This window comes from Dromaius novaehollandiae, chromosome 4 (assembly GCF_036370855.1).
Source record: "Dromaius novaehollandiae isolate bDroNov1 chromosome 4, bDroNov1.hap1, whole genome shotgun sequence".
In the NCBI taxonomy this organism is placed as follows: Eukaryota; Metazoa; Chordata; class Aves; order Casuariiformes; family Dromaiidae; genus Dromaius; species Dromaius novaehollandiae.
In genome coordinates, this window is record NC_088101.1 from 44,598,805 (window position 1) to 44,624,891 (window position 26,087).

Here is a 26,087-nt window from a genome sequence, read left to right on the forward strand (position 1 = left end):
ATCATGCATACTAATTAAATTACAGAATTAAGGAAAAATCTGTTTGCACATTCTTAAAAAGTGAGAGAGCCGTATTTTAATTTAAGGCTTTGCATGTTAAGTGAGGTTTTATGAAGATTTATGATCTGATTTTCAAAGGGAAGAGCATGGATTGGATACCAGATAACTGTGGTATAGACGGTAAACCATTGTCTGAAAATGTAAAAGATGTAAAAGCATAAACGCATACCCTGTTCTTCCTCCTGAAGTTGCTACTACAACAGAAGCTACTATGAAGTAGAGATGAAATTCAACTTCTTGAATGCTCCCTTAACACAAAACTAGCTATAAATACATTGGAGATAAAGTTCTCTCCACATGCTTGCTTGCCTGTAGGGATCCTCTGAGCTGGTCATTACGCACTTTGAATCATTTTAGTTAAGAATTTAATTGCAAACATTTTAAAACCAAACTGCGAAGAAGCAATTTTTAAATAAGAACATCCACAGAAGAATTGTATTACTTTAAAAATGTTTCAAAGTAAATCAGCTTAACTTTCTTGTACAGACAAAGACAGTGTTACACAGAAATGTTGGCAGATACTACTGTAATAGAGGGAAAATTGCTTCTCATATTGTTATCTAATTACTATGAATACTCATTTTAATGATTTAGTTATAAAAGACACTGGAACGTGAAAGATATCAAACAATCAACACCTAATTGCTCATCTAACCATTAAGAGACAGGAAACAACCATGAATGCACAGTAAAAAGGAAGACATTTTATTAATGGCATGCAGTTACACTTTATCAGATTAAAATTATATGCTCTGTTCTATTATTATTCAGAGTTATTGTTCTGCTTACGCTTTATTAAGTTCTGTAACAATACAACATTGTCAACTTTCACCCCGAACAGTTCTAAATTTTCCTACATGTAATTTCTGCTTTTCTTGGGTATTCTTTTTTTCCTGCCAGTCACAATATAGATACTTCTATTACATATGGTGAAGTTTTCCAGCTGTAGAGAAGCCAAGTGAAGACCCTGGAATTACACAGATTTTTTCTATAATGTAAATCCAGTCCTATTGAAATCAGGAAGACTTCCATAGATGAATGCTGTTAGAGGACAACTTAGACTTAATAGCCCATTCCTGTTCACGGCACAAGTTATGGAAGAGGAACTGTCATTTTTGGAGTAACTTGTTAAGTCTGCCACATCCCCAGGGCTGAAGTTAAGGCCTTTCTTTTATTAAAAATTCCCAGAAGAATGACTCCAAAAGGAAAGTAATCCTTCCAGTACAAACACTGTACAGGTAAAGTCATTATTTTCTTATTGTAAGAGTTAGTGGCTATTGTGCCTTAGTTCTACCTATAAAGTGTACCATTTCTGCACTAACTGGTATTGCTCTTGCTGACCATTTTTCTCTTCACTAAGCTTAAGTAGTTTATTAACAGCAAGAAGCAGAAAAGAAAGAGTACCATTAGTTGAGAAAATTAGTTTTAAAAAATGATGGAAAGAACCTCACCAAAAATGTGGATCTAAGCCACGGACTTTAATGAGGTAATAAAAAAATAACACTGAAAACAAATGTGTATGAACAATTATTTTACATAAAATTGCATAAAAAATTAATCATACCAGATTACCATTATAACAGTATAGAATTTGCATATAGGAGGCTAAAGGTTGAAATCCATGTGAGACTATTCTTACACCTGAATATATGTTTTAATATAACAGACAGAAGTTAACAAGTCTTCCAAAAATTCTTGCAGCTAGAGGCTTCATCTTTTTTGAGAGAGAGTTTTATATTATCGTGCAATATATTTAGGGTTTGATTCCCTGTACTAAGTCATTCAGTAATATCTCTCTGACTTTCAACAGCAGTATGCAAATTTATGCTAGCTCGTGATCCAACCATCAGCTTCTAAACAAGCTCAATAGCTATAATTTATTCTTCTAAATATTATATCACACACACATATGTATATTTCAAATTGTTTTGATTTAGGAGAGCAGCTGCTATCCATCATATTCAGAGAAGCTGTAACATCAAGAATAACTACTTCACAGCATTGATATTATTTCTACTTTCTTTTCTAATACTCATGTAGATTTTCAGCTTCATGATTACTAATATTCACAGTTGAAGATCTTTATTTTCCAAAAGTGTGAGGAATGAGTAAAGGAAGAGAGGACAGAAGAGCTATATAGCGACAGACTTCCATGATTCCTAGGGCTGCATACCTAAAGGAGGCACATCAGAGCATCTCCATGCAAACAAGCTCTTGTAATCCTAGCTGCAGAATGAGTAAAAGCACAATAGCTGTTCCACGCTGACTTTCTATGTGTGCATTCTTACTCTCTTAGAAGAGGAGGGTTTTTTTTTATTTCTTAAGCTTATCTTTCATAGAAGACTAAAAATGACGCTCTTGGTTCAGGATAAGATTTAAAGATAATACCTTTTGCAGACTATTTTCAAGCATGAGACACTTCTTAGTCAGCCCTTCCGAAACAAACTATTAGCAACTGACTTCCATTTCATCTGAAAACAGTTCAGAAGCCTAGCCTGCAAGTACTAATGTAGTTATGCCATATTAATTGATAAGTGATCAAGTCTTACGTTCATCTTTGTATTTTCTGAACAATTAGCAAACAAGGAACACAAACAGGAAGATCCTGTTTAGAAAACCTTCACTTTGATGGACTGACAAAAGCTACCTCACTAAACCACTGCACCCAAATGACACTTACTATGACTAGCAGAACAGAGCAGCACACAGTATTCATAGTGCATTCCTTTGATCCCAAGAGTATCATTTACCTGTGTTACGGGTCATTTAACTATTTGTCTTCTCAGTCAATATCCTTTGATGTAACAAATACGGGATATCAGTGCTCTGGTATATGGAGAAGTGATTAATTCCATCAATAGCTTCTTCAAAGATGGTGTTGCAATATGGCATAGAAGAAAAAGCCACAAAAAAGAAAGAGGTGTTAGACATAAAAAGTATGTCCTGATTCAGTTAGGAAGCAGACTCTGTGTTAGTCTGAGTGAGTCTTTCATAGGGAGGGGGCTAGCTACACAATCAAACCTTTTTCTTTGCTTTATATCCTACATGCAAATCTTGTATTCAGCAAAACTGGGACTACATATTTTCTAAAGAAAGGTGATATTAAAGCCCTAAAAAAAAAGGGGGGGGTTCACCTATTCTTAAAAGAAAAGAATTTGGGAGGTATTCTCATTCCTTTCCTAATAAAGGAATAAACCTCATGAACTACAGTGGTACCAAAGCCATGTGAAATGTACTCCACACACGCACACACACACATGCTAGCACTCTGTGCTATTATCTCTGACTTTACAAACTGTACAATTTTGAGTCATAAAAACAGACCAATCATAAAATAATTATTCTCTATGGATACATCACCTATGAAGCAAAAGCTGAAATATGAAACAAGTATGGAAGACATGTTTGTGAAAGGCAATAATTAATTAGGAGAAGAAATTCCCAAGAAATACCAGATATTCCTCATTTTTGGAATATTGAAATCAAGAGTGAAAGTCCACCAAAAACATACGGTGTAGTTTCTTCAAAGTGTAAATATTCCAAGACTCACCTACTTTTTACAGTGTTTTTCTGTAGAATCCTTAATGTATGCAGTCTTTCATAAGGGCAAATTGGCTTACTAACCAGGGTCGTAAAACTCATTTCAATATCTGATTTTGTTTGTTTTTCAAATCATCTCTTAATAGACCATTTCTGAGAAACCTCAAGGAACATTAGCATTTGACAGAAACATTAACTTCAGTCTGCACCATGATCTCTCCAGCTCTGCTGCCACAAAAATAATCTCTATTTCAACATATCCATTCCTTGGATTCTGTTTGTCTTCCCATTCCAGGATTACCCACGCACTAAGCACACAAGCATGCTACCGAGGCAAAATTCACCCCTAGTGGGCTTTGCTTTTCCGCTTCTGTAATGTGCCTAGACTCTTTCAGCTTTCTCTGAGGGTTTCTCTTGATGCCCTCTGGACTATAAGGGAATGTGGCCACCTGTATTCTTAATTACTGAGAACCCTACTGACAGCAAAAAAAGCCAGAGTTCTAACTAAGACGACTTAGGTTACAGCTACATAAACAAGTAATACATAAACCCAACGGGAGTGAACTTGCAGAGCAAAACAGTGTGTACTGAGAAGCCAACATCCACAGTGTGCATTTCAGGAAGGTTTATTCAGACTAGTTCTAATAACTCCTGTGGACTGAATGCCCATTAGCCTGTTGTACCCATCTCAATTCATAATTAATTCAAAAACAGTCCGTTTTGCAATTTCTGATATTGCTGCATGACATGAGTTAAAGCACAGTAAATGGGAATGATTGGAATACCCACTTTAAAAGTGCACTCCCAATGCAACACCTATGTTCAAACAGCAGGACAGTGTATGATTTTATGAATATATATAGTGACAGCATAGCTACAAAAAAGTTTGAAGTTTAAGTTAAGTGCTTTCTTAGGTTTAAACCACAGCACTCAGCTCCTTCTGTAACAGAATCCTAAAATTTGACACCTTACTCTGTTTTGCATACTCTGACCCTAGAGAATTCAATTAAGTCTGTTTGAATATTCCTTTTGGGCTACTACTGTGGATTCAAACTTTAAGATTATTCTCTGAGGTGTATTTCCCAACTTTTTAATATATCCATTATGTTCCACACAGGAGTTCTTTCCTAAGAAGTAATTTATCAGAATCAAATGGATGATCTCTTCAGCTAGGTGTATATCACCCAAAGGCTTTGAACTTGAAACAGGAAAAATATGTGAAACCTGAATATTTTTTTTCTGGGTGGTAAGCTTTGTTTGTAAGAAATTTGTCTTTATTTCTACACTTGTTTGCGCTCTCTCTCTCTCTCTTTTTTTTTTTTTTTCAGGGTGGTGATTGTCAGTAAAGGTCACATTGTTTTAATACAGCAGAAAAAATAATACAGAAAGTTTCACACTGTACTTCAAAGAAATAGCATTTTATCTTTGTTTTATGAGATGTACCATTTAACTATCCATTACTTTGCAAACTGCATACGGAGTGTTAGCTATTTACATTTGGATACAAGCCTGAAGTAATAGCTGAAAACACAATTGATGAAAATATAGTGCTCCAGCTGTTGCCTCTGTGCCTCAGTATATTTTTTCCTCAGGCAAAAGATTATTTGGAGTGAAATATTATGACTTCACACACCTATCATACTCCAGAAGAGTAACAGAACTGTACTGTTCTGTTAGTGAAAAGGTTTTGCTCATACAGAGGACTACACTGCAGCAGATTTTCATCCTGTTTTCTTCAGATATCCTAGGGAAATAGGAAAATAATAGACATGTAGCACACAGTTCACATGAGGCCTCTCTCCGCCCTTCATATCAGCACCTGCCAAAGCTCGATCTACAAGCACCACTTAGAATGGTGCTTTCATATGAAACTCCCTTATCTACCTGCTCTGGTCTTGATGGATGGAAGAGATCGTGCCCACGGGAGGAGTTATTTGCAGACTTTCCCTCCCTCTTTTTCATTTTGTTTTTATTTTAAAGGGAATCTGAGTGATGTTATTTACAGCCCCGTTAAGGAAGATTAGCAGAACTGAATAACAATAATACAGATACAAATTTTATGATTTTATTGTTCCACAGCTAAAGAGACAAAAGTATATGCTAAAGACACTTAGCATTTTGGTATCAGATTTAAAGTTACGGCAAGGAATGTGAAGCTAAGAAAAACACATTTGCCAAAGTTTTAAGGGGCTATAATATAGGTTGATGTCTTTGGGTGCCCAATAATTCTTTTAAAATATACATATTATTATTATTTTACTTTATACCTGTCAATTTGATCTTAATAAACTAGGTGTTAGCCGAAACAGGATGGCCTTCCTCCCTCCTGCCCCTACCCTTCAAAGCTTAGCCACCACAGCTATAACACGTAATAAAGTTTGCATCCAAACTTTCTAAGTTTTGATAACAGCTGGGAATGGTTTGACATGCAATGAAGCTATTTTGCAATAGAATTTAAGAGAAACCAGTATGTTGAATTTTCTAGTACTATCTTGTTACATAAATTTATACAAAGGGGCAAATAGTCAAAACTACATTTGACTGTCTTCGTTGTCTACATTTATGCTGCCGAATCATTTTAACAGATTCCTGAAACTTACACAGAAGACTAATGTGAATAGTAAATACCTATGCTTTGTGTGTACATGTTACAAGCAGCATAAAAGGTCTTATCACAAGTTTTGAGCTATCTGTTTTTCAGAACTCTTTAACACCCTATTAATCAACAAGAATGGAACTAGCAGAGCACACACCATACATAATGAGCACAACAGTAAAAAGCCTTGTAAAGCACAGATTGCAATAGAATTGCAGGCTCCTTTTTAAACAAAGGTTTAGTCACTATTAACCAATAGTTTAATTTAGCTTTTAGAAGACATCCTAAAATATATAATAAAAATGCAGTCTGCTGATTTTTCTGTCTTATTATTGAAGACTAGAAGCAAATTAGAACAGGCAATTTCCAGATCCAACATTCTTTGCTTGATATTGTGAAGACTAGTGCTGAAAAAAGATGTCAAATGAACGCGCATTTTAATGTCAACAATCAACACAACCTTCTCAACTAAACTTCATTAATTTTTAAAATCCAAGCTAATAAATATTCTGATTGGAACATCCGTTACATTGAATGTGCAATCGCTACACCTTCCTAGAGAATGACCCTGTGAACTTATTGCCCTTATAAGGCTTCCGCAAACTTTTTATATTATTAGGCATTACTTTTAGTCATTAGTTTTACAACCGTATAAATCTAGATAATAAAGATATTATTTTAGAGAAAAAAAAATTGTGGCCTCCTTCTGCATAAAGGAAGCAATCAACCAGGATGCATTTTATTTAATATTTAGTAAAATTTTCACAATTCTGGAGCTGATCTGAAAGACTTCAGTTTCTTTTGGTGCGGTATACATCAAATACAATATATTTCCTTTAAGTTACCAAAACATTCTTTCAGAGAATTTTCTCATCCTCTAATTATTACTCCATTTTCGCAAATGTGTTTTATTAGGCAGAATCCGTTAGTAAATAGTATGGATTTTCTTGCCATTCTTTTAATTATTGTAAGCAAGTTTTATTGTTTTGGGGTTGTTAGTTTTCTGTATAAACATGGTGTTTTAAGCAAAGCTTTCTCTCCAGCAAATGCTCCCATCTTTTACCCATGCTAAAGCATCTAGTACCTCTTACAATTACCTAATATTGCTTGTTTCAGAATACAGCTATTAATATTATATTGCACTGAACTAATTATGCAGGCAAGTCTGTGCAGAAATTCCTTTTGAACCTGAAGTCCTTAATCAGATAATTCTGTAGTCATAATTTTCATTGCTAATCATCTCAAAAGTGGCCATAGCATCTATAAGGATCTATGAATCACTAACCTCCTGCAGCAGTAAATTCCACAGGATGCCTATGTGAGGCAGTCAGGAAACAGTTAGGAAAGTATTTTCCTGTTTTAACAGCATCTTTAGTTTCCTTTTATCCCTGCCTCACAGAAACATTCATATCCTTTTGCTTCCTCAGGGAGGTATAGGTTTATATGAACTGTATAGCTTGAATGATAGCATGAATAACCGGGGTAGCTGTGTCTTCCTTCTAAAATCCAAATAGAAAGCAAAAGACAATGTGACAAAGTATTTTTGTATAAGAAAAATGTCTCAAGTTAAAATCTTGTTGCTGTAGAGTTCTTATATCCTTAAATACCATATTCACTAAGATGTTTCAACTTGTTATACATGGCTTCCATTCTGTTTATGGACTTCAATAAAACTGGATAACATTTAAGTAACTAAATGCATTCTGCTTGTTTCTGAGTTTGAACACTTCCTGGTGCCAAGGTTTAAAAGCAAAAAGCCAAGGAATGACCTAACTTCAAAACAAAAACATCAGAAGTTACCTCTTCCTGGACCTTCTTTAAACTTTTCTCTTTCTTGACAGTTATAACACTGCTCATGATTGATGCTAACAAATGAGCTTAAAAAATGACCATTGAATGAACCATAAAGAACAAATATCTGCATAACCAAATGCCAATACTGGCACAAGCTTTGAGATATATTCTATGTTCCATTTCAACATCCGGAAGCCAAGCTACCGGAGAAAGCATAAGCTACTGTCACCGTAGCTGCTGTGGCCACACCACATGCAAACTGAGTTCTGGAAAATGGTATGAGAACAAGTACATGACTAGAAAAAATAAAGTCTGGAAAGAGGCTGAGAGCTAGAGACACAAAATGAGGGAAAAGAGAGGAAAGAGAAAACTGAAAGAGAAATATAAAAAGAACTGTGGATAGGATTGGGAAAGGAAGAAAAAGAGTGCAAAGTTTGGAAGATAACGAGAAAGTAGGAAATCAAGCAAGAAGTAGAATTTGGACCCAGAATGATTTTTACTGAACTCTCTCTTTAATCAGTAGTTAATCATGATCTCATGCTAATGAAAATCCTACTGTGGTGGAGTTCTTTTAATTGTTTAGAACAAGAACTATCTCTCTTCACTGCTTCACTTAAATGACTCTTACATGTTTAAGACTTCTTTTTCTTTCCAACTTGTCTCTTACGCTCGCTCTCTAGGTTCTTAGATTTTAAAAGAAAGTCTTCAATGAAAGCTTTTGTACTGCCATCCTTAGCTAAAGTATTGCTCATAAACACATGCAACAGGAAAATGCTATGCTTCTATGGTTTGCTTTTCATCAGTTTCAGCCAGGCATAACACTTTCTTGACAGCAGGACTATTCTTGACAGCAGGACCATTATTATCAGGCACCATCAGCACTGAAGAAAGCACAACTGGCAAGGAAAATAGCTTCCCTTTTTGCCATGTGAATAAAAAAAAAAAAGCTCAGCATGTCCAAGAACACAAGCTTAGCAACACCCAAAAAAAGACACGATAGCTCCCTTGATTAAAAAGCAACTGATGTATACATTCTGCATGCTCAAGAAAAGGCCCAACCCAGTGGGGACACCAGCGTCTATTTCCATTCATTTATAACACAGTAAGCTTAGCGCTTGAAGAAACTATAACATCCCTTCATTCTTTAGTGCTCATCACATTTTCTACTCTTTTTTTTTGTTGTTTTTTTTCCACCAGAAAATCACGCTTCTGCTTTGGGCTCATGTAATATTGTGATAACAACTTACCCAATTTAGGTTCCTTTCCTCACTGTTCTTCTTCCTAGAACCAGCTTCACTTTCTTCGTAGCATTACTAACTAGGAGGTGACTACCAGAAAGGTACATTAGACTTTAACAGGTCTTTGCCTGCATCAGATATTTGACAAGTTTGTGCAATGCCTCCTTAACTTTGCCACTAAAGGCAATTGGGACCATTCAAAAACTTTTAAAAGCAGCCAGACTAGTACTTGCAGAGTCAGACTGTTTTAAAAGCAGCCAAACTAGTACTTGCAGAGTACGACTGAAAGTTCTCATTACAGCAAAGCAGTTAAGCAAGTGCTTAAATTGATCTCTGTTCAGCAACAAGACCTTGAACACAGGCTAAACAGCCTTACTGAGTAATGGTGAACTGAAGCCTGACAACTATGACACTCCCACCTATGCTGGACAGTTCCTTAGTGAATGATAATATCGCATCTCTACAATTGAAATTGCGGTGCTATCCAGCAGCCTTAGATTTTGAGTGATTAAGTTCCTTGGTTGAAGCTGTTCTCCCACTTTTAGACCCTTCTTGAAGGGGACCATAAAAAGACTCCCTGTCTTTCATTTGCTATTGTCCTTTAGTCCAAACTAGTGGCGTACATCAAACATAATGAAACCCTAAAGTTCAGTGGATTGCACGACATAGAAAAAACAATTATATTAAAAAGTTGCAATACAATGACAGTTCCCAGAAACTGATGTCATGTAGGTTGCCCACAGTGACAAGAAACAAAACGTCAATGCCTGAGTAATTCAAAACTTGCGGCACATTGAGAGAGCTTTGAAAATGTGTAAATTCTACTTCTGGCCAAGTTCTGACTTGCACTGGCTAAGGACATAGGCTTGTTGTTGCTTCAGGAAACCTCCAATTCCAACCACTGAGTTCAAAAAGGCATTGATTTGTGAACCTAATGACATTTTAAAAGCTGCTTTTAAGTCATCAAACCAAATTTTAAATATGTTGAATGGGAACTTTAAATTTTAACAGATCAAGATTTTCAGGGCAAAGACATTATCTTCCTACATATTCATAAAGCACTAAGTATATCTCTAGTATATGTGAATTATTAAAGAAAGAATAAAGAATCTAAGAGGTCTCAGAATTTCAGCACTCCCTAAAATAGAAGATAATCAGAATAGTTTTTATGAAACGTTTTTGCCTCAACCGTCTTCAGTGACCTGAGTGATGACAATGTAATAGCTCATGACTGAACCATGATTCCATAAAATTCCCTTCAGATTTGACAGTATTTTCTCAAAGTCATCCTTTCTTAATAGGCAGACACTGATCTTTTAGCTCCTAAAAATGAGGTGCTTGAATTACAGCTTTATTTTCACCTTAAGTCTGACTTCCCTCACATGCAACTTCTCAGGGATCATGCTGGCTGCCTGCCAAAATCACTGCATGGTCCAAAGGGTTCAAGCCCTGCTGCCACCTGGCCAGCAACAGACACTGCCTGAGTGGGGAGATGACTCAGTGGATTCAATGGAAAATATAAAGCAATTTTCTCCAGGATCTTGTTCATCTCTGGTATGAGCACATTGTCCAAGGTTCCCATTCTTAGCATACTAAAAAGAAAACAAAGCGCAGAAGGAAAGAGCCAACACCACACTCACTCTCCCATTACAAATACGTACTCCCAGTGAAACAGATCTTTCTACAGACACCACATACAGCAAGCACTGTAAACCTCAAGAGGTGGGGAGAAGCAGGACTCTGATTCTTGGCACACTGTTAGGCCTGACCTTCCAATCTACCACTAAGCTCAGCATTAGGCCATAATATTCCAGAGGTTCATATTCCTTCTACATGAAAATGTACATCTCTTGACTAGCCTAACCTCTGTAATCCCCAACACAGTCCCACCACCATGCAACAGGGAAATTGAGCATAATTTTAATTTGCAAAAAAGTTGTACTACCAACAAACTAAAAAAAATAAACTAATAGCATCTAACTTCACTGGAAACAGGCTTTTGTGGCTCTAAAGCATTAAATAAGGCCACAATAAAGATGATTAATAATAACACAAGAAGACAGAATGTTGGAGACATGGAGAAAAATGTTCTTTTCAGCTGAGATATGAGGACGGCTGGAGAGAGGCAAGAAAGTTGTTGATGACGACATGAGACAGAGGTAGAAGGCCTGTCTTATTTTTTAATAGTGTAAATCATTTTGGGATACAATAAATATGCTATATTGAGGTTTACGGAGAAGTTACCTAGAGCTAGAAGTTAGGCAAGGAAGAGAGAAGAACGAAGGAACACAAGAGAGCAAAGGTCTGGAGCAGTCCTGAACAAGTTTATGAAAGTGTTTATATAAAAGATAGCAAACAGAAATAGGAAAATAACTGAAAGAGGATGAGGGTTCAGGGACATGCATTTCACTGCATGCAATTCATGCATTTGTGCATGAATTTTCATCCATTCATGCATGAATAAGCTTGCAGAGGGCAAATAGAAGAGAATTCAGCCAAGTGGTGGAAAGGAAATCTGAAAAAGAGTATTTGAATATCATAAGGGCACATATACACACCTCACCTTGGTTACATATTAGCTATTTATACTAATACAGATATCTGCATATAGGCCATTTTCTCGCTTGTCTAAAGCTAGTTCAAGTGTCCTTATTGATTCTCCCCTTGCTGAAGACACACTCAAACATTAAAATTGTAATTTTGACAGCTCTGAAACCTGGAAACCACACTGGTCTTCAGTGGTATCAGAAACACCTTACGGTTCAGACTGAAAAATTGCAAGACTGATATTTAGAGTTTTGAAGTGGACTTCTATTTTTGATGGTGCATATGAGTGAACAATATTTTTTATAAAACTGTTGTGTTTTAGAAGCTGTGTTAGGCAATGGTTCCTAGCAATTGTTTCAGACAGTCTTTAGGCAGAGATTATGTTTTATAGGACTAATGGTACTTCTCAAAAAATTAGTCAAGCTTTTGGGCACACACACTCTTCTTCGGAAACAGATCCAAGGATTTCAAAGCTAAATGCCAGTTGAGAAGAATTACTCAGAGCGTAGGCATGTATTGGTTAGTGCGTATCTGAATGAAAATACAGTTGAGTTCCTTTAAAATAAAGGAGTCTGGCCTGTGCCAAATATTACTCTCTCAAACAATATCCAGCCATTTTATGGAAACTGGAACAGTTCAGAGACAATTCCCAACAGGCAGTATAGATGCAGCCACTCTGTTTTGGATGGTAAGAGATTTCAATAGCATAGACACAGGCTGTTCAATACCAGGTTGTTTCAGCGCCAAAGAACAATCTCTGGAACATACAGTCTAATATACACATAGCCACTGTTAGACAATTTCTGCTAACCTTACTATCCAAGTTTCTTAGCAGGAGATGGAGATAGGTGCTATTCACTAAGAAGTATTCTCAAAAGAAAAGCTTTATCTAGTCATATGCCAAGATTTCAGATGAGGCTATCTACTCTATAGTATAAGAGATACGAGGACTGGAAAATAATTTTTTTTTTTTCATGCAGATGAGAGTGGATATTCGGTCACATGGGTGAGGGGCTCTGAATATCACAGGCTTTGCTTAAGAAACAACTGGTGGAGATTGGAATTTATTAATAGGAACTCAACAGAAAAGCTGGCCATTTGTTCCTTCTTATGATACAAAAGTTTAGGAGCTGTCAGGTGTGAAGCTGACTTGACAAAAAATCTTTATAATTTTACTTATGCCAGATATATTTATTGGAAGAATATGCACCTTCCTACGTAAAAGTAAAGCATTTCTAAGATGAAAATACGTCTTTTCCCTGAAGGATTTGTCTCTTATAGGAATATTATTGTAGGGTAATATAATGAGCTCTAGATTTTTCTGTTGTTATCCTGTTCATTTTACATGAGTAAAAGAACTACTTCACACTCATGAAGAAAATTCTCATGAACAACTGTCAACAAGAAAATCAGCCTTTCATCAAAAGTAGCTGTCTAATCCAATAACTTGTCATTACAATTTGTCTCATTAACCTGCATCCGTAGTATAATTGGTTGAATTTCATCCTGTTTTAATCTATAAATAAAATACCTGAGAAGTTCCAAGCAAACAAAACATGCTCTGTAAAGGACTTGGTCAAATAATGGAAGTATTTCTTAGTTACAAGGGGAAAAAAACCCAACATTAATGATATGTTATTTGTGATAAATTGTTCAACCAGCTAATCTTCGAAGAAAAATGATACATAATGTACAGCCTACAATAATTTATGCTATCTCTATAGGTCTAGAAAGTTACGCGATCCGCCTTCTAATTTCAAGTTCATTCACGATGCGTTTGTTAACATAACAACTTTATGTCCTCCACATTTCACAGATCAGCATGGGTCCAGTTCTCCTATGCCAGAACAATCAGATACCAGAATCAGACAAAAGGCAGCTGAGAGACAATGGTATCTTAAACTTCTCATCTGCTATATACCAGTCATTAAAGCTAATCCTTTAAAATTTGGCCTTCACTAGACTAAGATTATTCAACGGTCAGCTACCAGCCATTAAATAGCCACCTAAACTGTTGCAAATTGCTGAATTAGATCCATGGTTATTCCCTTAGATTCACTCAGCACGAGTAGGGAATTCAGTCTCAGATCACAAACACTGGCACATTTTCTCAAACTGTTTATCCTCTTATTCTAGTACAAATCATCTTTTCTGCCACACGGATGCTCAGGATCTAAAGCCTCCAGTGTGAAAACCAGTTACACAGATATGACCATTTAAGACTTTCTCTGAATCTATACAGCCTCTCAGGTGATTTTTGTAAACATTTACAATATCTTTGTGAACAAATACCTTGCTCGCTGTATCTCCTCTCTGCCTTGAGTACCAATTTCCATAAGTTGAGTACATACGTTGAGTACCAACATACGTAGAAAGTTTCAATTTCACACAACAATGACTTCTTGTTATTCTCCAAGTTACAGCTAGAAATCACAGTACATTATAAGAATATTGAAAACAGCAAGGATGATAATCTTTGGCAGTTTAATATCCAATATTTTGAAACACATACACAAACATAGCAATCCCCCTTCACTCAGCAGCATTACAAACATATGAAGCTAATAGCTAAATTCAACTGTGCAGCAAGTAGTGTTACATTAAAATAAATGATTTATCAGTAATGGTTCTTGCAATAGTAACTCTTTTACTCACAGAAGCAAGCAGGGCACTCTCCTTACATATTTAAAATCTGACAGCTACATACACTCTACCTGGCAGCTAAGAGACACTCCTAGTCTCATTCTGTATAGCATAAGAGAGATCAAACATGCACTATATAATTATTTGTATTTTTTTTTCCAATTTTTTTTCCATATGAATGTTTCTATCTGGGGTAGCCTGCATTTGACAGCCTCCTTTTAAAATTTGTCTATTTTAACAAATACAGTTATTACAAAAAAAGAAAAAAAAAGTATTGTTTCATTTAAGTGTTTCACTACTGGTATGGACAGTTTTTAAAAACTGTTCTTGAAATCTATTTTTCAGACCACATTTCAGGGAATGCTATGGCATTCCTCAACAAACACCATTAGTGGAAATGATAATGAGAGCCTACCAACACAAGTACTGATCTGAATCCTCCCCTCACTGCTGATTCCTGTTTAGACTACAAACATAACTCCATTGTCCTTGACTGTAGTGGGCTATTCTTTGCATATCTCCTCTGTTCTCCATAAATATTTCCTCTTTAAACGTTGCATACCCTGTATTTGTCCTTCCAGCTAGCCTGTGGCACTAACGGATTACAAACTTACTTTTATACTCAGTGCATTTAGTTATCTGTCTACACTTCTGGTGAATTTCAACTTTTACTTTCGTATGCAAAGATGGAAACAATAAACTATTGGTAAATTTATAAATTCACCTACAAGTTTGCTTTGCTTGCATGCTGACTAATCTGTCATCAAGAAAAATTTGTCATCAGCATTCTATGTCTTAGAAATAGACAACATGGTACTTTCCTTTACTCACCTTGCAACAAAGCGAACGACAATCTAAAAACAGGACAGATGTCTGATTTCAACATTTATGTTTAAACAAGTTTTCTCGTTACTCTGTGAAAGCTACATCTGGCTGCACAGTCATAAAGATGTTAGGTAGGACTGATGGAATAACGTAATTCAGACTATTTCAGAATTAATCATAATGGAAACTGAGGAAAGCTTTCAAAAATCGGGAAAGTTTATGAGTGTGTTTCTTCCTTTCTGATATTTGTTCTTAGGATAAAGATATGTGCAAGGTCAGAGTGCAGCTTGACTGACTTTTAAAAATCAAAATTCAGTCAGTATTTCCAATTACTTGCATGACTAAAAAAAATATTCTAGAAAGGAATATATATTTGAACTCGCTGACTTTAATCAGCTCAGCCAAGAGCGATGTGCACTAACCTTTTTCATCTCCTTAAAATATTCCAGTCATTGTGTATAATGGATCTCAGATTACTGACATGAGAACTGCTTTTCTTTCTCAGGCCACTGAGAAGCATTCCTCTCACTCCTCAGGCACACATGAAAAACAGTTCAAAAGCACCTGATCAGAGAAATTCAGATTTTGTATGTGTTACTTCGACTGCAAGTTTCCATCCCACTTTTATACTGACCAACAGACTTGAGTGTCCGTATATAATTGTGTGTCCTCCAATATGTTGGAGTTGTGTGAAGCAGGAATGAAAGCATCCAGAACATTTTAGGCATCTCTCCAATCACATAAAATATAGAAGAGACAGAATGCAAAACTATATGCATTCTGGCCTGGGCAGACAACTGTAAAGACAGTTCATTCTAACAACTATTTTCCTATCACCCAGACATCATCAGACAAGATCGTGAGACTGAAAAAATGACAAAAAATCTAAATTTTAAAAACTTCTAATCAATCACAGACAGAGCAGCTCAGGAAAGAGCCACAAATCTGAAAAACAATTTTGAAGAAAGCATTTCACACATAGTGGCATTGACAATGATTTCAACATAGCTTCATACAACTCTTCTTCCTGTAATTTCAAATATCCCAGATACTTAGAAACCACCTTGCAACAGCTGCTTAGAAAGCTGTTTAGCAGTTGTTGTTAAAGTTTACCAATGACTAGCCTAAATTTTATTTCTGTATTTTCAATTGATGGTGTCTCTTTTTATCAAAATAGCTATATTACAGAATATGGACACAGCTTTACCAGAGAAACAGCAATGTCAATACAAAATATTTCTCTGCTGATAAAACTGCCAACACGTTAGAAGGCTAACAGTACTCTCTAGTATGTTCTGCAGTAGATAGAACTGAGTGACAGCAGCTGAGAAAAGGCTAAAGGACAGAATATGATCCCCCCAGCTGAAAGCATGTTTGCCCTGTGCTGTGGAGTGCCATGCAGAGCTATCCAACCCAGGTGCGATCAAGCAAGTTCTAAAACGAATAGCAGCAAGGTCACATCAGCACAGTTGAGTGGCAAGGTTTATTAGCTTGAAAGCAGAGCCAGTATAACCCAAGTTATCCTACTTTCAGGATACAAGCCAGTACAGGCCACAGAATGCTGCCCTACATTATACAGAGGAAAAAGCACAGCTGGCATTAGCTCTAACAGTACTGTTACAGAGTTATTTAGAAAGAGCCAGCAAAAAAGACAATTTCTGAAGAAAATGAAGGACACATGGGAGACAGCCTTGTAAAAAAATATTAAAATGAGAGACAGTAATTAGAGATAGTGAGGGCAGATTAGGATTAGGATCTATTTAACGGAGCATTCAATAGTATGGAAGCCAGGGAAGAGACTGGCCTGAATTTCCTTACCTCTTTTCTTGACTGAGGACATTTCTAGCTCTGTTACTCAAGGTGTAACTAGCACCTCATGCTGCATGAAGGATCAGGTGTCTGGGCAGGCAGTCTTGGCTGCATCCAGTCATACTAGTCCTTATGGCTGTCTGTGCATGATCTCGTTTACTTGTAAATGAGCAGCACATCCAATTAGAAAAGTTAGGAGCCGTATTTCAATACTTGGCAATAAAAGCCTAAGCAGAAGAGGTACTAAGCTGCTAATAAAAAGGGAAATTTTGACCTTATAGTGAGCTCTTATTCTGAATGAGGTTTTATCACAGTGTAAGAATAACTTCACCTATCTTTGCTAGGGACTATGTGATTGTTACACCAAAATAAATAGTCACTATACTTCTTTAACCTACACAAGCCTAATGATATTGCAACCACTTTCCATGTTTTTATTTCTGTTTGTTTTACAAAATGCCAAACTGCTGCTGCAAGGGAGGTTAGATTGCTTAAAACAAACTCTCACTGGCAAAATATGAAATCTAGTTTTGCTGTATCTTCATCCAAAACAGATTGAGGGGTTTGAAAATCTACAAGAAAAAAAAAATAGACTGCTGGTCGCTGCCTCTTGCACTTACTGATACTGTTTTAGCATTCATTACCTGTCTCTTCCCATCTCTTGTTTCTCACACTTAGATTATAACAAGATTAGTGTTTAGGAAAGAATGCTACCTTTTCGGCTGACAGATAAAACTGGGAGAAACAGACAAGCTTTATGACAGGTTTGAAATAGAAGCCACAGGTGGAGAACAATTTCCTCTGAACTTGCATTAATTCTGTTGATGAATTAGACAATCTGAGAAAATAAAAAAGTTGGAATAAGTGTAACAAAGAGAGATACTAGTAAGGGGAGAGAGTTTATGGTCATCAGCCATTTGGAACAGAGACTAAGATGCAATACTGTTAGCTGATGGTATAATGTAAGGGGAAACTCTGATGTGCCATAAGAATAATACTTGTGCTGAATTCCCAATACTGAACATTTTGGTTTCTTTCTCAGACCTGAAGTAGGGCCTGTGTGCCTGAAAACTCATCTGTCTTACTCAAAGAATGGGTTGATCTAAAAAGATATAATTTTCCCTGTAAATCTTGCCTTAGGCCATCCACAGCTACAACAATGCTGTTGTACATAGTGGATTTTTTGTGGGCTTCGGCTTTGGTTTTGTACAGTGCCTAGAACAACAGGCCCTGCCCCATGTCCAGGCTATGTGGGCACTGTGGTGCCAATGCAACTAATATTGTTTATCAATTCTCTCCTACTTCTTATTGGTCTTCCAGATCTAGGATAAATTTCTGATGAATGTAGGACTAGATGGAGCAATGCTATGTTTTTACGTATCACTGTATCAAAAAATTGTTCCTCTAAAAAAAAAATTAATAATAATCTGAGTTTGTATAGCCATGGATCAGTCACACTGTTATCATGAAATCGCAGCCTAATCAAAAGCAAAATGGGAAATTACCTAAATTACTAGCTCATTAATGTTAAGTTGTTGTAAGACAACATTAAATCATTCATTGTTGTACAAAGGAGTGGTGCCAATTTACACCAGAATCTAAATAAATTCATTAAGTCAGCACAAGTCCTGTGTATAAACAAGGACCACAGCAAATTAACACATTCTCCAGTGGTATGAGAGGAATTCAAGCAAACAGAAGCAGTACTGGAGCAAACTGTTTTTAAGAGTGATTCACAAAAAGAAACCTAATGTTTCTTTTTCAATAAATCTTCATGAAAAGTCTGGTTCAGCTGCTTCCTTCGCTTTTTTTATAATAAAAGATTATTGGTGCTTTTACATGTTTTGTTAGAAGATCTAGTTTAATGTTTCTATTTCATCCTTACTTTCCACTTACACAGCAATATCAAATATTCACCTCTGTTCACATTTTTGGGGGTATTTCACCTCGCTAGCACTTTTTGGATGATCCAGTACAGAATACTGGAAAGTTCTTTTACTATATGTTTTAATGGGCAGATGTTCAGAGGGCTATTTCTGCCAAATACTAATGTTAAACTTATTTTTGTTAAAATGGATTTAAGTGTTTTGAATAAAAAGCACTTTTTTTGATGAACTGGGCTATTCACCTCAGTATACAACGCTGAAATTCCCCACTTTTGTCAGTTAGACAAAGATAGTTCTGAAAAAAAGATGTGAATGTCTAATGTCAAAACAAGCAGAAACCCCAGTTCTACTATTTCTTCCTCAAATTATAGAAACATTGCATTTTGATTTGGAGAGCCCTTTTCTCCATGTAAGATGATCATTAAATTGATTTTGGTAAAATATAAATTCAAAAAACATAGCTAGTTTATGGGAAGAATAGTTCCAAAGTATTACAGTTTGAAGCTACTCTTCATATAAACATAGCCAAGGCCTCTTTAAGTTTATTCTGTTGAACGCTATAGGCCTTTATTTATAAGTTACCCTACCAAATTTTTCCTATTTGTATTTTCTGAAACATTGTGTTATTTTCAATACAGGACAATGCAGGTGTCAGCTTGTATTGACTTTGACAATGAAGATATTTGGTACACATGTGATAAATCCATTAACTCTAAACCACGCTATTTTACCTAAGGGTGGACTAGAAGTTAGAAGGAGAGAATATCATTGTTTCTCAGCATTAACAAATACATTCTCGAAGGGCAACTCCTCATCTAGTTTGTAAAACACATAGTCCTGTAAAGCCAAGCTTTATAGGGCTGCATGAATTACGCATACACGTCAACAAGACAAAAGCAGTCTCTGTCAGCACTGGGGTGTGCTTTCAATCGCTTACCCAAAAGGAAAGAGACCTGCGGTCTTCAAAAGATCTCGTCATCAGCTGGAAACATCTACAGGATAAATTTAAAGCAGAAACAAAGTTATTATGCCATTTGAATATATGGGACTTATAAAAGTCCATGGGGCTTATGGTTAGACAGGGAAAACACTAGGCAAAAGAACAAGAAAATGAAACTTTTCCTTCTAAAAAAAACAGAACTACAAAATATAAGTAAAAATCAAATCAGCAGCTTTTGTGCAAGATTTTGAAATCTGTAGTAAGTTGGATCTTAGATGCCCAGTTAGTGGGTGAACAACTATGTCACTTCACAGAAGTAAAACTCTTTTTAATTTACAAGTGTAAGATAAAACATACATTTATTGTTAAAAATCATGATTCTCCAAATGTTTCTGCACATTCCTTCAAGTAAATGGACAGTCTTAAAACAATCAATGAATAAAAATTTATATGATCTCTCTCACATCTAATTCATTTTCTGTCTCTGACTGTCTTTGATGTATCAATGAGGGAGCTGCAAACAACTAACAAACATGAAAATATAACTATTAAAAACTCCAATCAAATTATCATGAGGATCTAGCTTCATCACAGTCCTTTAAAACTGCAATACATCATGGCTGATACTAAATATGGGATTATATCTTCATATACAAACTGGGAGAAATTAGTGATAAGAAAAGGTAGCTGGAATTTTTCTTTTACATAATTTTTTTTGAAAAAAAGCATTTCTGAATCGATTTAAATTTTCTTAAGTTTTTTTTATTCTTCTAGGTCTTTACTGAAAGATCAGACTTGATTTTTAAGAAAATCTAAAAAAGAACCCTACAATGAAGGCAATTCTTTTTCTCTTCACGAAAGAAAGAGTAAAATACATTCCTACAGTCATTCCAGTTCTAAACGCTTAACCTCTAATTTTGTATATCTAGCAGTATCATTAGTGTTATTGTAAAGCAGACAGTATTGCTAAACACTGTTCTGACATAATTGAAGGCAAGGTCCCTTCTCAGTAGCAATTATATTTCCTGTAAGTAGGATCCTGACCAAACTGAAAACCAGGCCACTGTCCTCATCAGCCTCATGAGCCCAGATTAATCTTTTCTGTGTTCCCCCAAAACATTCAGCGCTGTGCGAGTGCTAAACATAGGCTGGCTCCACCTGCTTCTTTCAGAGCTAATCTCTTTGCGAGATATTAGAAGTGGAAGAAACTTAGGTAAGCCAAATGTAAAGAATGGTTGATAAGACTCCCTTCCAGGGGCAGTAAAGCAGAGACAGGATTTCCTGTTGATAACAGAAGAGATAATGAAATACTGAATATTTCAACGAAGATTCAAGATAATATTTTTCCTTTTCCATGTTTTGTACCAGTATTTCTTAATGGCTTCTACTACTCACTGGGAGAGGGACCTCATACAAATGTCCACATAACTTGCATTTTCATTAAGTTTGCCCAATATAAAACATGTGGTTGATTTTCCAGAGCAGAGTGCAAAAACTTTGAAATCTTCTCCCCTGCTTAAAATGAAATATTGAAGATATTTTTCCTATAGATTATCTCACTGAAGAATATACTTCTCTCCTTTTATCCATGTCTACCTACCATGCTCTGGCCTTCCAGTTAACAGCCACTGCAATGCAGTCAATCCATCAGTCCAAATTATATCAGAACTGCTAGATATGATGTGGGGTAAATATAAACTATTCCCCCTGAAATATAGGACTGGGGTGGGGGGATAAGCTGGTTTTCCATTAAATCTAGCATGGTAAGAAACAGCCAAACATCATTACTTCCATGGTTCTGCATGCATCACATCAGCTATAATAATTTCTAGGCAATGAGAAAACAAGAATATATCAAATGTATTTATGATCTTCTCATGAGCTGCAGTCAAACAGAAAGCAAAAATGTTCATAGAGGAAATCAGTTGCCAATCACATAAATAAATGAGTGGTAACTTAGCACGCTAGATAAAAATATTTTTAACAGTCTCTTATGTAGTCATACTGAAACTTTCCTAATAAATACTTATTTATTCCATGAGAGCTTGGCCCATCAAAGTGTTCATTCCTGTACATAATTTTAAGCAGATGAGTAGCCTTAGTGAAGCTGCCAGATCTGCTTACTGGCTTAAAGAGAGGCACTACTCAAGTGTGCTCCTAGATCAGAGCCTACAAGCTGCAAAGGGTGCTTAGTAGCCACAATATTCATTGAGATACATAGGAATAGTAAGCTCTCAGAACCTCTCTCTGTATGTTATAACCTCAGTCAATCTCTGATCAGTTGCCAAACATTTACTTAGCCATTACCACACCGTTAGTTAATGTGTAACAATTGCAACAAACCTTGAGAATAATATATTTCAGCCAGCTAGCTGGTAAAGTCACTAAATTCAAAGCATAGTCACATTTTTATAAATATGATAATATAAGTCATTTAAGTTTATTTTATAATGTAATAAATCTCAATCTTATATTTGGGTTCTTAGATTTTTTTTTAGACAAATCAAAGAGCAAAAATATTTTTGCAGCATAAACATTACTTTAACAATTCAATTATAACTGATATATGCTTAGAAAATTATACATTTCTTTATTAAGAAATACATAAGTATGTTCCTGTTGAGATTAAAATAAAAGGCCCTCATAAATACACATGAATCCTTTGAAAAATGTGACAAGGAATGACAAATTTGTTGGTATGTTCCAAATATGACCGCAGTCAATTTCTGCTTGCATTTTGGAAAAGTTTTGCTATTAACACTTTAAGTCATGTAACTCTGCTGTTGGTACAGAAAAAGTTAAGAATTATCATACAAGAAGAGATCATGGTCCATTTATTTTGCTACATGCCAGTGAAGGAATAAAAGCTGAACCTGGGGATCTTCAGGTAGAACGCACTTATAGTAGTATGTTACTGGGTAAACCCCTAATATAATTTAACTCTCTTGCATTAGCACAGAGTGGACCCTTCCTCAGAAGATTTCCAGATGAAAAGTTCTTAAAAGTACACATCATTGCATGTTGGTTAATCAGGATGAAATTAGTACCAATTCAATGATGGCCTTAAATTGGCTAGCTCAGAAAAGGCTAACCACGTCACCATGGCAGCACGGGCCTAAGAACAGGCTGTAAACACCTCAGAGGAATGGAGCAAATACTCAGGAGCATGGCTGCTTTGCTATTACAGCTATACTGCTATTGTTACCTGAGCTAGCACATTTAAACCTGATATAGGTAATCACCGGAGTGATAACATAGTCTCGTGAAGAATACCTCCTAAGCTCATTCTATAAATTCATTAATTGTGATTTCCAGTTTTAGTACAATCCACAAGCTGCTCAAGCTACAGTCTACAGGCCATTTTCTGTCTGCCAGAACAAGCTGTGGAGCTTGTAACCTACCTGTTCTCTGCTGCTCCTAATCTTCAGGGCACAGTACACTTTCTACATCTTGTGAAAAGTATACTTCCATCACATGACAGATGAGAGACCAAAGGGCCCCTCAGGAAAGACGGCAGAAGCAAGCTGCTGCTGGCACAAGAACAATCCATCCAGCTGGCATCCTCCATCCTGTCTGCATCCTGAGAAGTGGGAAGAGGCTGCAAGAAAAGTCCGGACAGCGGTGGCCCGCACCTGGCCACCTTCCCTCAGAGCAGCTTGGAAGCCACGAGGCGCTTGCATGGGCTCCTTGGCAGTGCAGCACACGGAAAGAAAGCCCAGTGCCTCTAATACTCTCAGGCCACCTATAAAGATGCAAATGGGCAGTTCTGAACATCTGCAGTAGTTCCAAGCGTATGGCAGCAAAGCGCTGAGACCTCCCCAGGCTTTCAACATCAGACGCAACCGAAATCTACTGTAGATAGGGTATGAACCTGTGAGTGCAATCCATGTGTAGAACATGAGATAGATGTGCAAACACTTTGGGTTTCTTTCTTTCATTGTGTAAGTTATAAAAGAGAAACAAAAATCCTGCAAATAATTGCAGTCACATCAAATCCAACCTCGAATTCTTCAAAAGGTGACAGAAATGGTATCACTACTGATAGCTGCCTCTGCCACTTTGCTGCCCATTCGACTTCCTTAATGGAAACAAGCCTGGACTCTTGCATCCCATTAATCCCTGTCTGTTGTTAGGACAGCTCCTTCGAGGCTTTTAAAGACAGTGTAACCTAAAGCTAAGTAAGTCAGGGGCTAAAGCAGCCCCAGGCGGCTCTAGTACTCGGACATTGCACAGCTACCTTCACGCCTGCTCCACACAAAAGTGCCTTTAACCAGCCAGAAGAATCTTACAGATTTCCATATCCAACTTGCTCACTGTACAAATTAAAAAATGTTTTTTTACTATGTATCAATGCTGCAATATGTACCTGTGCTGTGACATTCATGTTGAGATTTCTCCATCCTGCATGTATCATGCCGGGAAACTATTAAGCCAATTTATTATTTCACCTATAAAGGTACAAATCACATTGTCTCAAATTATACCCTTTCAACCTACAGCTAGCTATTCACTCTTTACCTTAGTGGTTCATGAAAAAAAAAAAGGGGGGGGGGGGGGGCAAAAACAGCCTCTAGTACACATGCACAATAGCATCCAAATGTGAAAGCCACTTTCCAAAAGCACACTGAAACTCAGCCTTCAGCAGGATGTACTTCTACAAGTACCTTTCAGTACGTTGCTGTTTTCATGAGTGCTTGAGCCAACATTTCAATTAAGGTGTTTTTTTTTTTTTTTGAGAAAATATTATCCATCTAATCACAGGAAACAAATGGGATTGTCTTACACAAACTATCACAACTAAGAACTACAACTTCAATTTAAGCTGTGCAGTATCATTCCACAAAGCTGAAAAATTAAGGTTTCTTTAAATAAACTTGCATAGTGAATAAATTAAAGGTAATTGCTAATCACTGCTTGACCCTGTATACATATTTATTTGTATCTACAAAGGACAAAAGCCTAAACTCACCAACTAAATTCTTTTCTAGGATATAAACATATTATTACATCCAATCTGAAATCTAATGCAAGTGGTACCACCTAAAATGCCACTTGAGTAAGAATATGCATATTACTGACACTGACTGAGGCACTGTGAGGAACATCTTGTTTCTGTTTTGAAAATGTTTGCTCTTGCCTTACTTTGATGCATAAAGTTTCACTGCATGTATAAATTTTTGCAGGATCAGTGGATAATTTTGGAAAAAATCCATTACACTTTATTATTGCAAGTGAGTTAGTGAACAGCAATTTCCTACATGAATATAAAGCAAGTATATAATACGATTTCTCATCCTGTAGGTAAGTATGCTTCTTTTATAAAGAAATATCCCAAAATTAAATTTAGAAGCCAGTTTGTGAATGGTATACACAACTATTCAGAAGCAGTTATTACCAAAATGAAGAATTCTTCAAAAAGAAGCAAAGTCTGCTGATCTGATACACGAGCATCTTCTCCTCCGCATCAATAACAACATTATCTTTGTGTTTTTAAAGGATGCAGACACTACAATTGGGAATAAGCTGGAAGTGGCAAGGACCACATCTCCTTTTGCAAAACAGACTTAAAAATAGCAGACAGCATAAGGTAAAATTTCTCAGGGTCTTTGGTAAAGCACATTTTGCTTATGATTTTGTAGAAATATGCAAGCAGAAAATATTTACTAGCCTCAAAAACAAATTAAAAATACTGCCAATTCAACTAAGTCTCTGAAGTTGTGTTGCAACACACCTAATGAACTTCACTTCCTGACATTAGGTTGTGTGTGTAACCTACTATAACCTATCTTCCATGATGCACATATTTTGTCTAATAGTTTTTTGGAGCTGCTTTTTTGCATCCTGGATTCACCTCTTTTTGAGTGACAAAACTTTGTTGAGTCTGGAGATTTAAGTACTCCTTTGCTTAACACAAGCATCCTTGCAGTGAACACTGAGAACAACTCTAGCTTATTTGAGTGAGCATTGCTTTGTGCCTTTTATCCCCATAAAAGACTATTATTATTTAATACACATATACATAGCAAAAGCAAAACCAGTGGAAATCATCACCACCTTTTTAAACAAGCAAAATAAACCCCAAAACATTGCTGAGCTGCTACATAGCTGCTTCAACTTCTACAGTATATTCTTACACTGTAACCTAATGTCAGGCATTGCAAAAATTTCTACTTCATCACCCCTGCTAATTCAGTCTTTGGTCTTCTCAT

The 26,087-nt window shown here is 36.3% G+C and overlaps 1 long non-coding RNA gene across 11 annotated transcripts in view; it reads right to left on the reverse strand.

Annotated features, from left to right (window-relative positions):
• LOC112997082 (uncharacterized) overlaps positions 1-26,087 on the reverse strand; it is a 76,018-nt gene that overhangs the window by 49,038 nt on the left and 893 nt on the right. For 6 of the 11 annotated variants that reach the window (XR_010389010.1, XR_010389004.1, XR_010389006.1 and 3 more), the window contains exons 2-3: positions 19,876-19,930; positions 2,811-2,924 (exon numbers count right to left, since the gene is read on the reverse strand). This is a non-coding gene — a long non-coding RNA (uncharacterized LOC112997082). Of the gene's footprint in view, positions 1-2,810; positions 2,925-14,067; positions 14,199-19,875; positions 19,931-26,087 lie in introns of all 11 variants that reach the window. The other 5 variants (XR_003262610.2, XR_010389009.1, XR_010389008.1 and 2 more) reach the window with 3 other exon arrangements.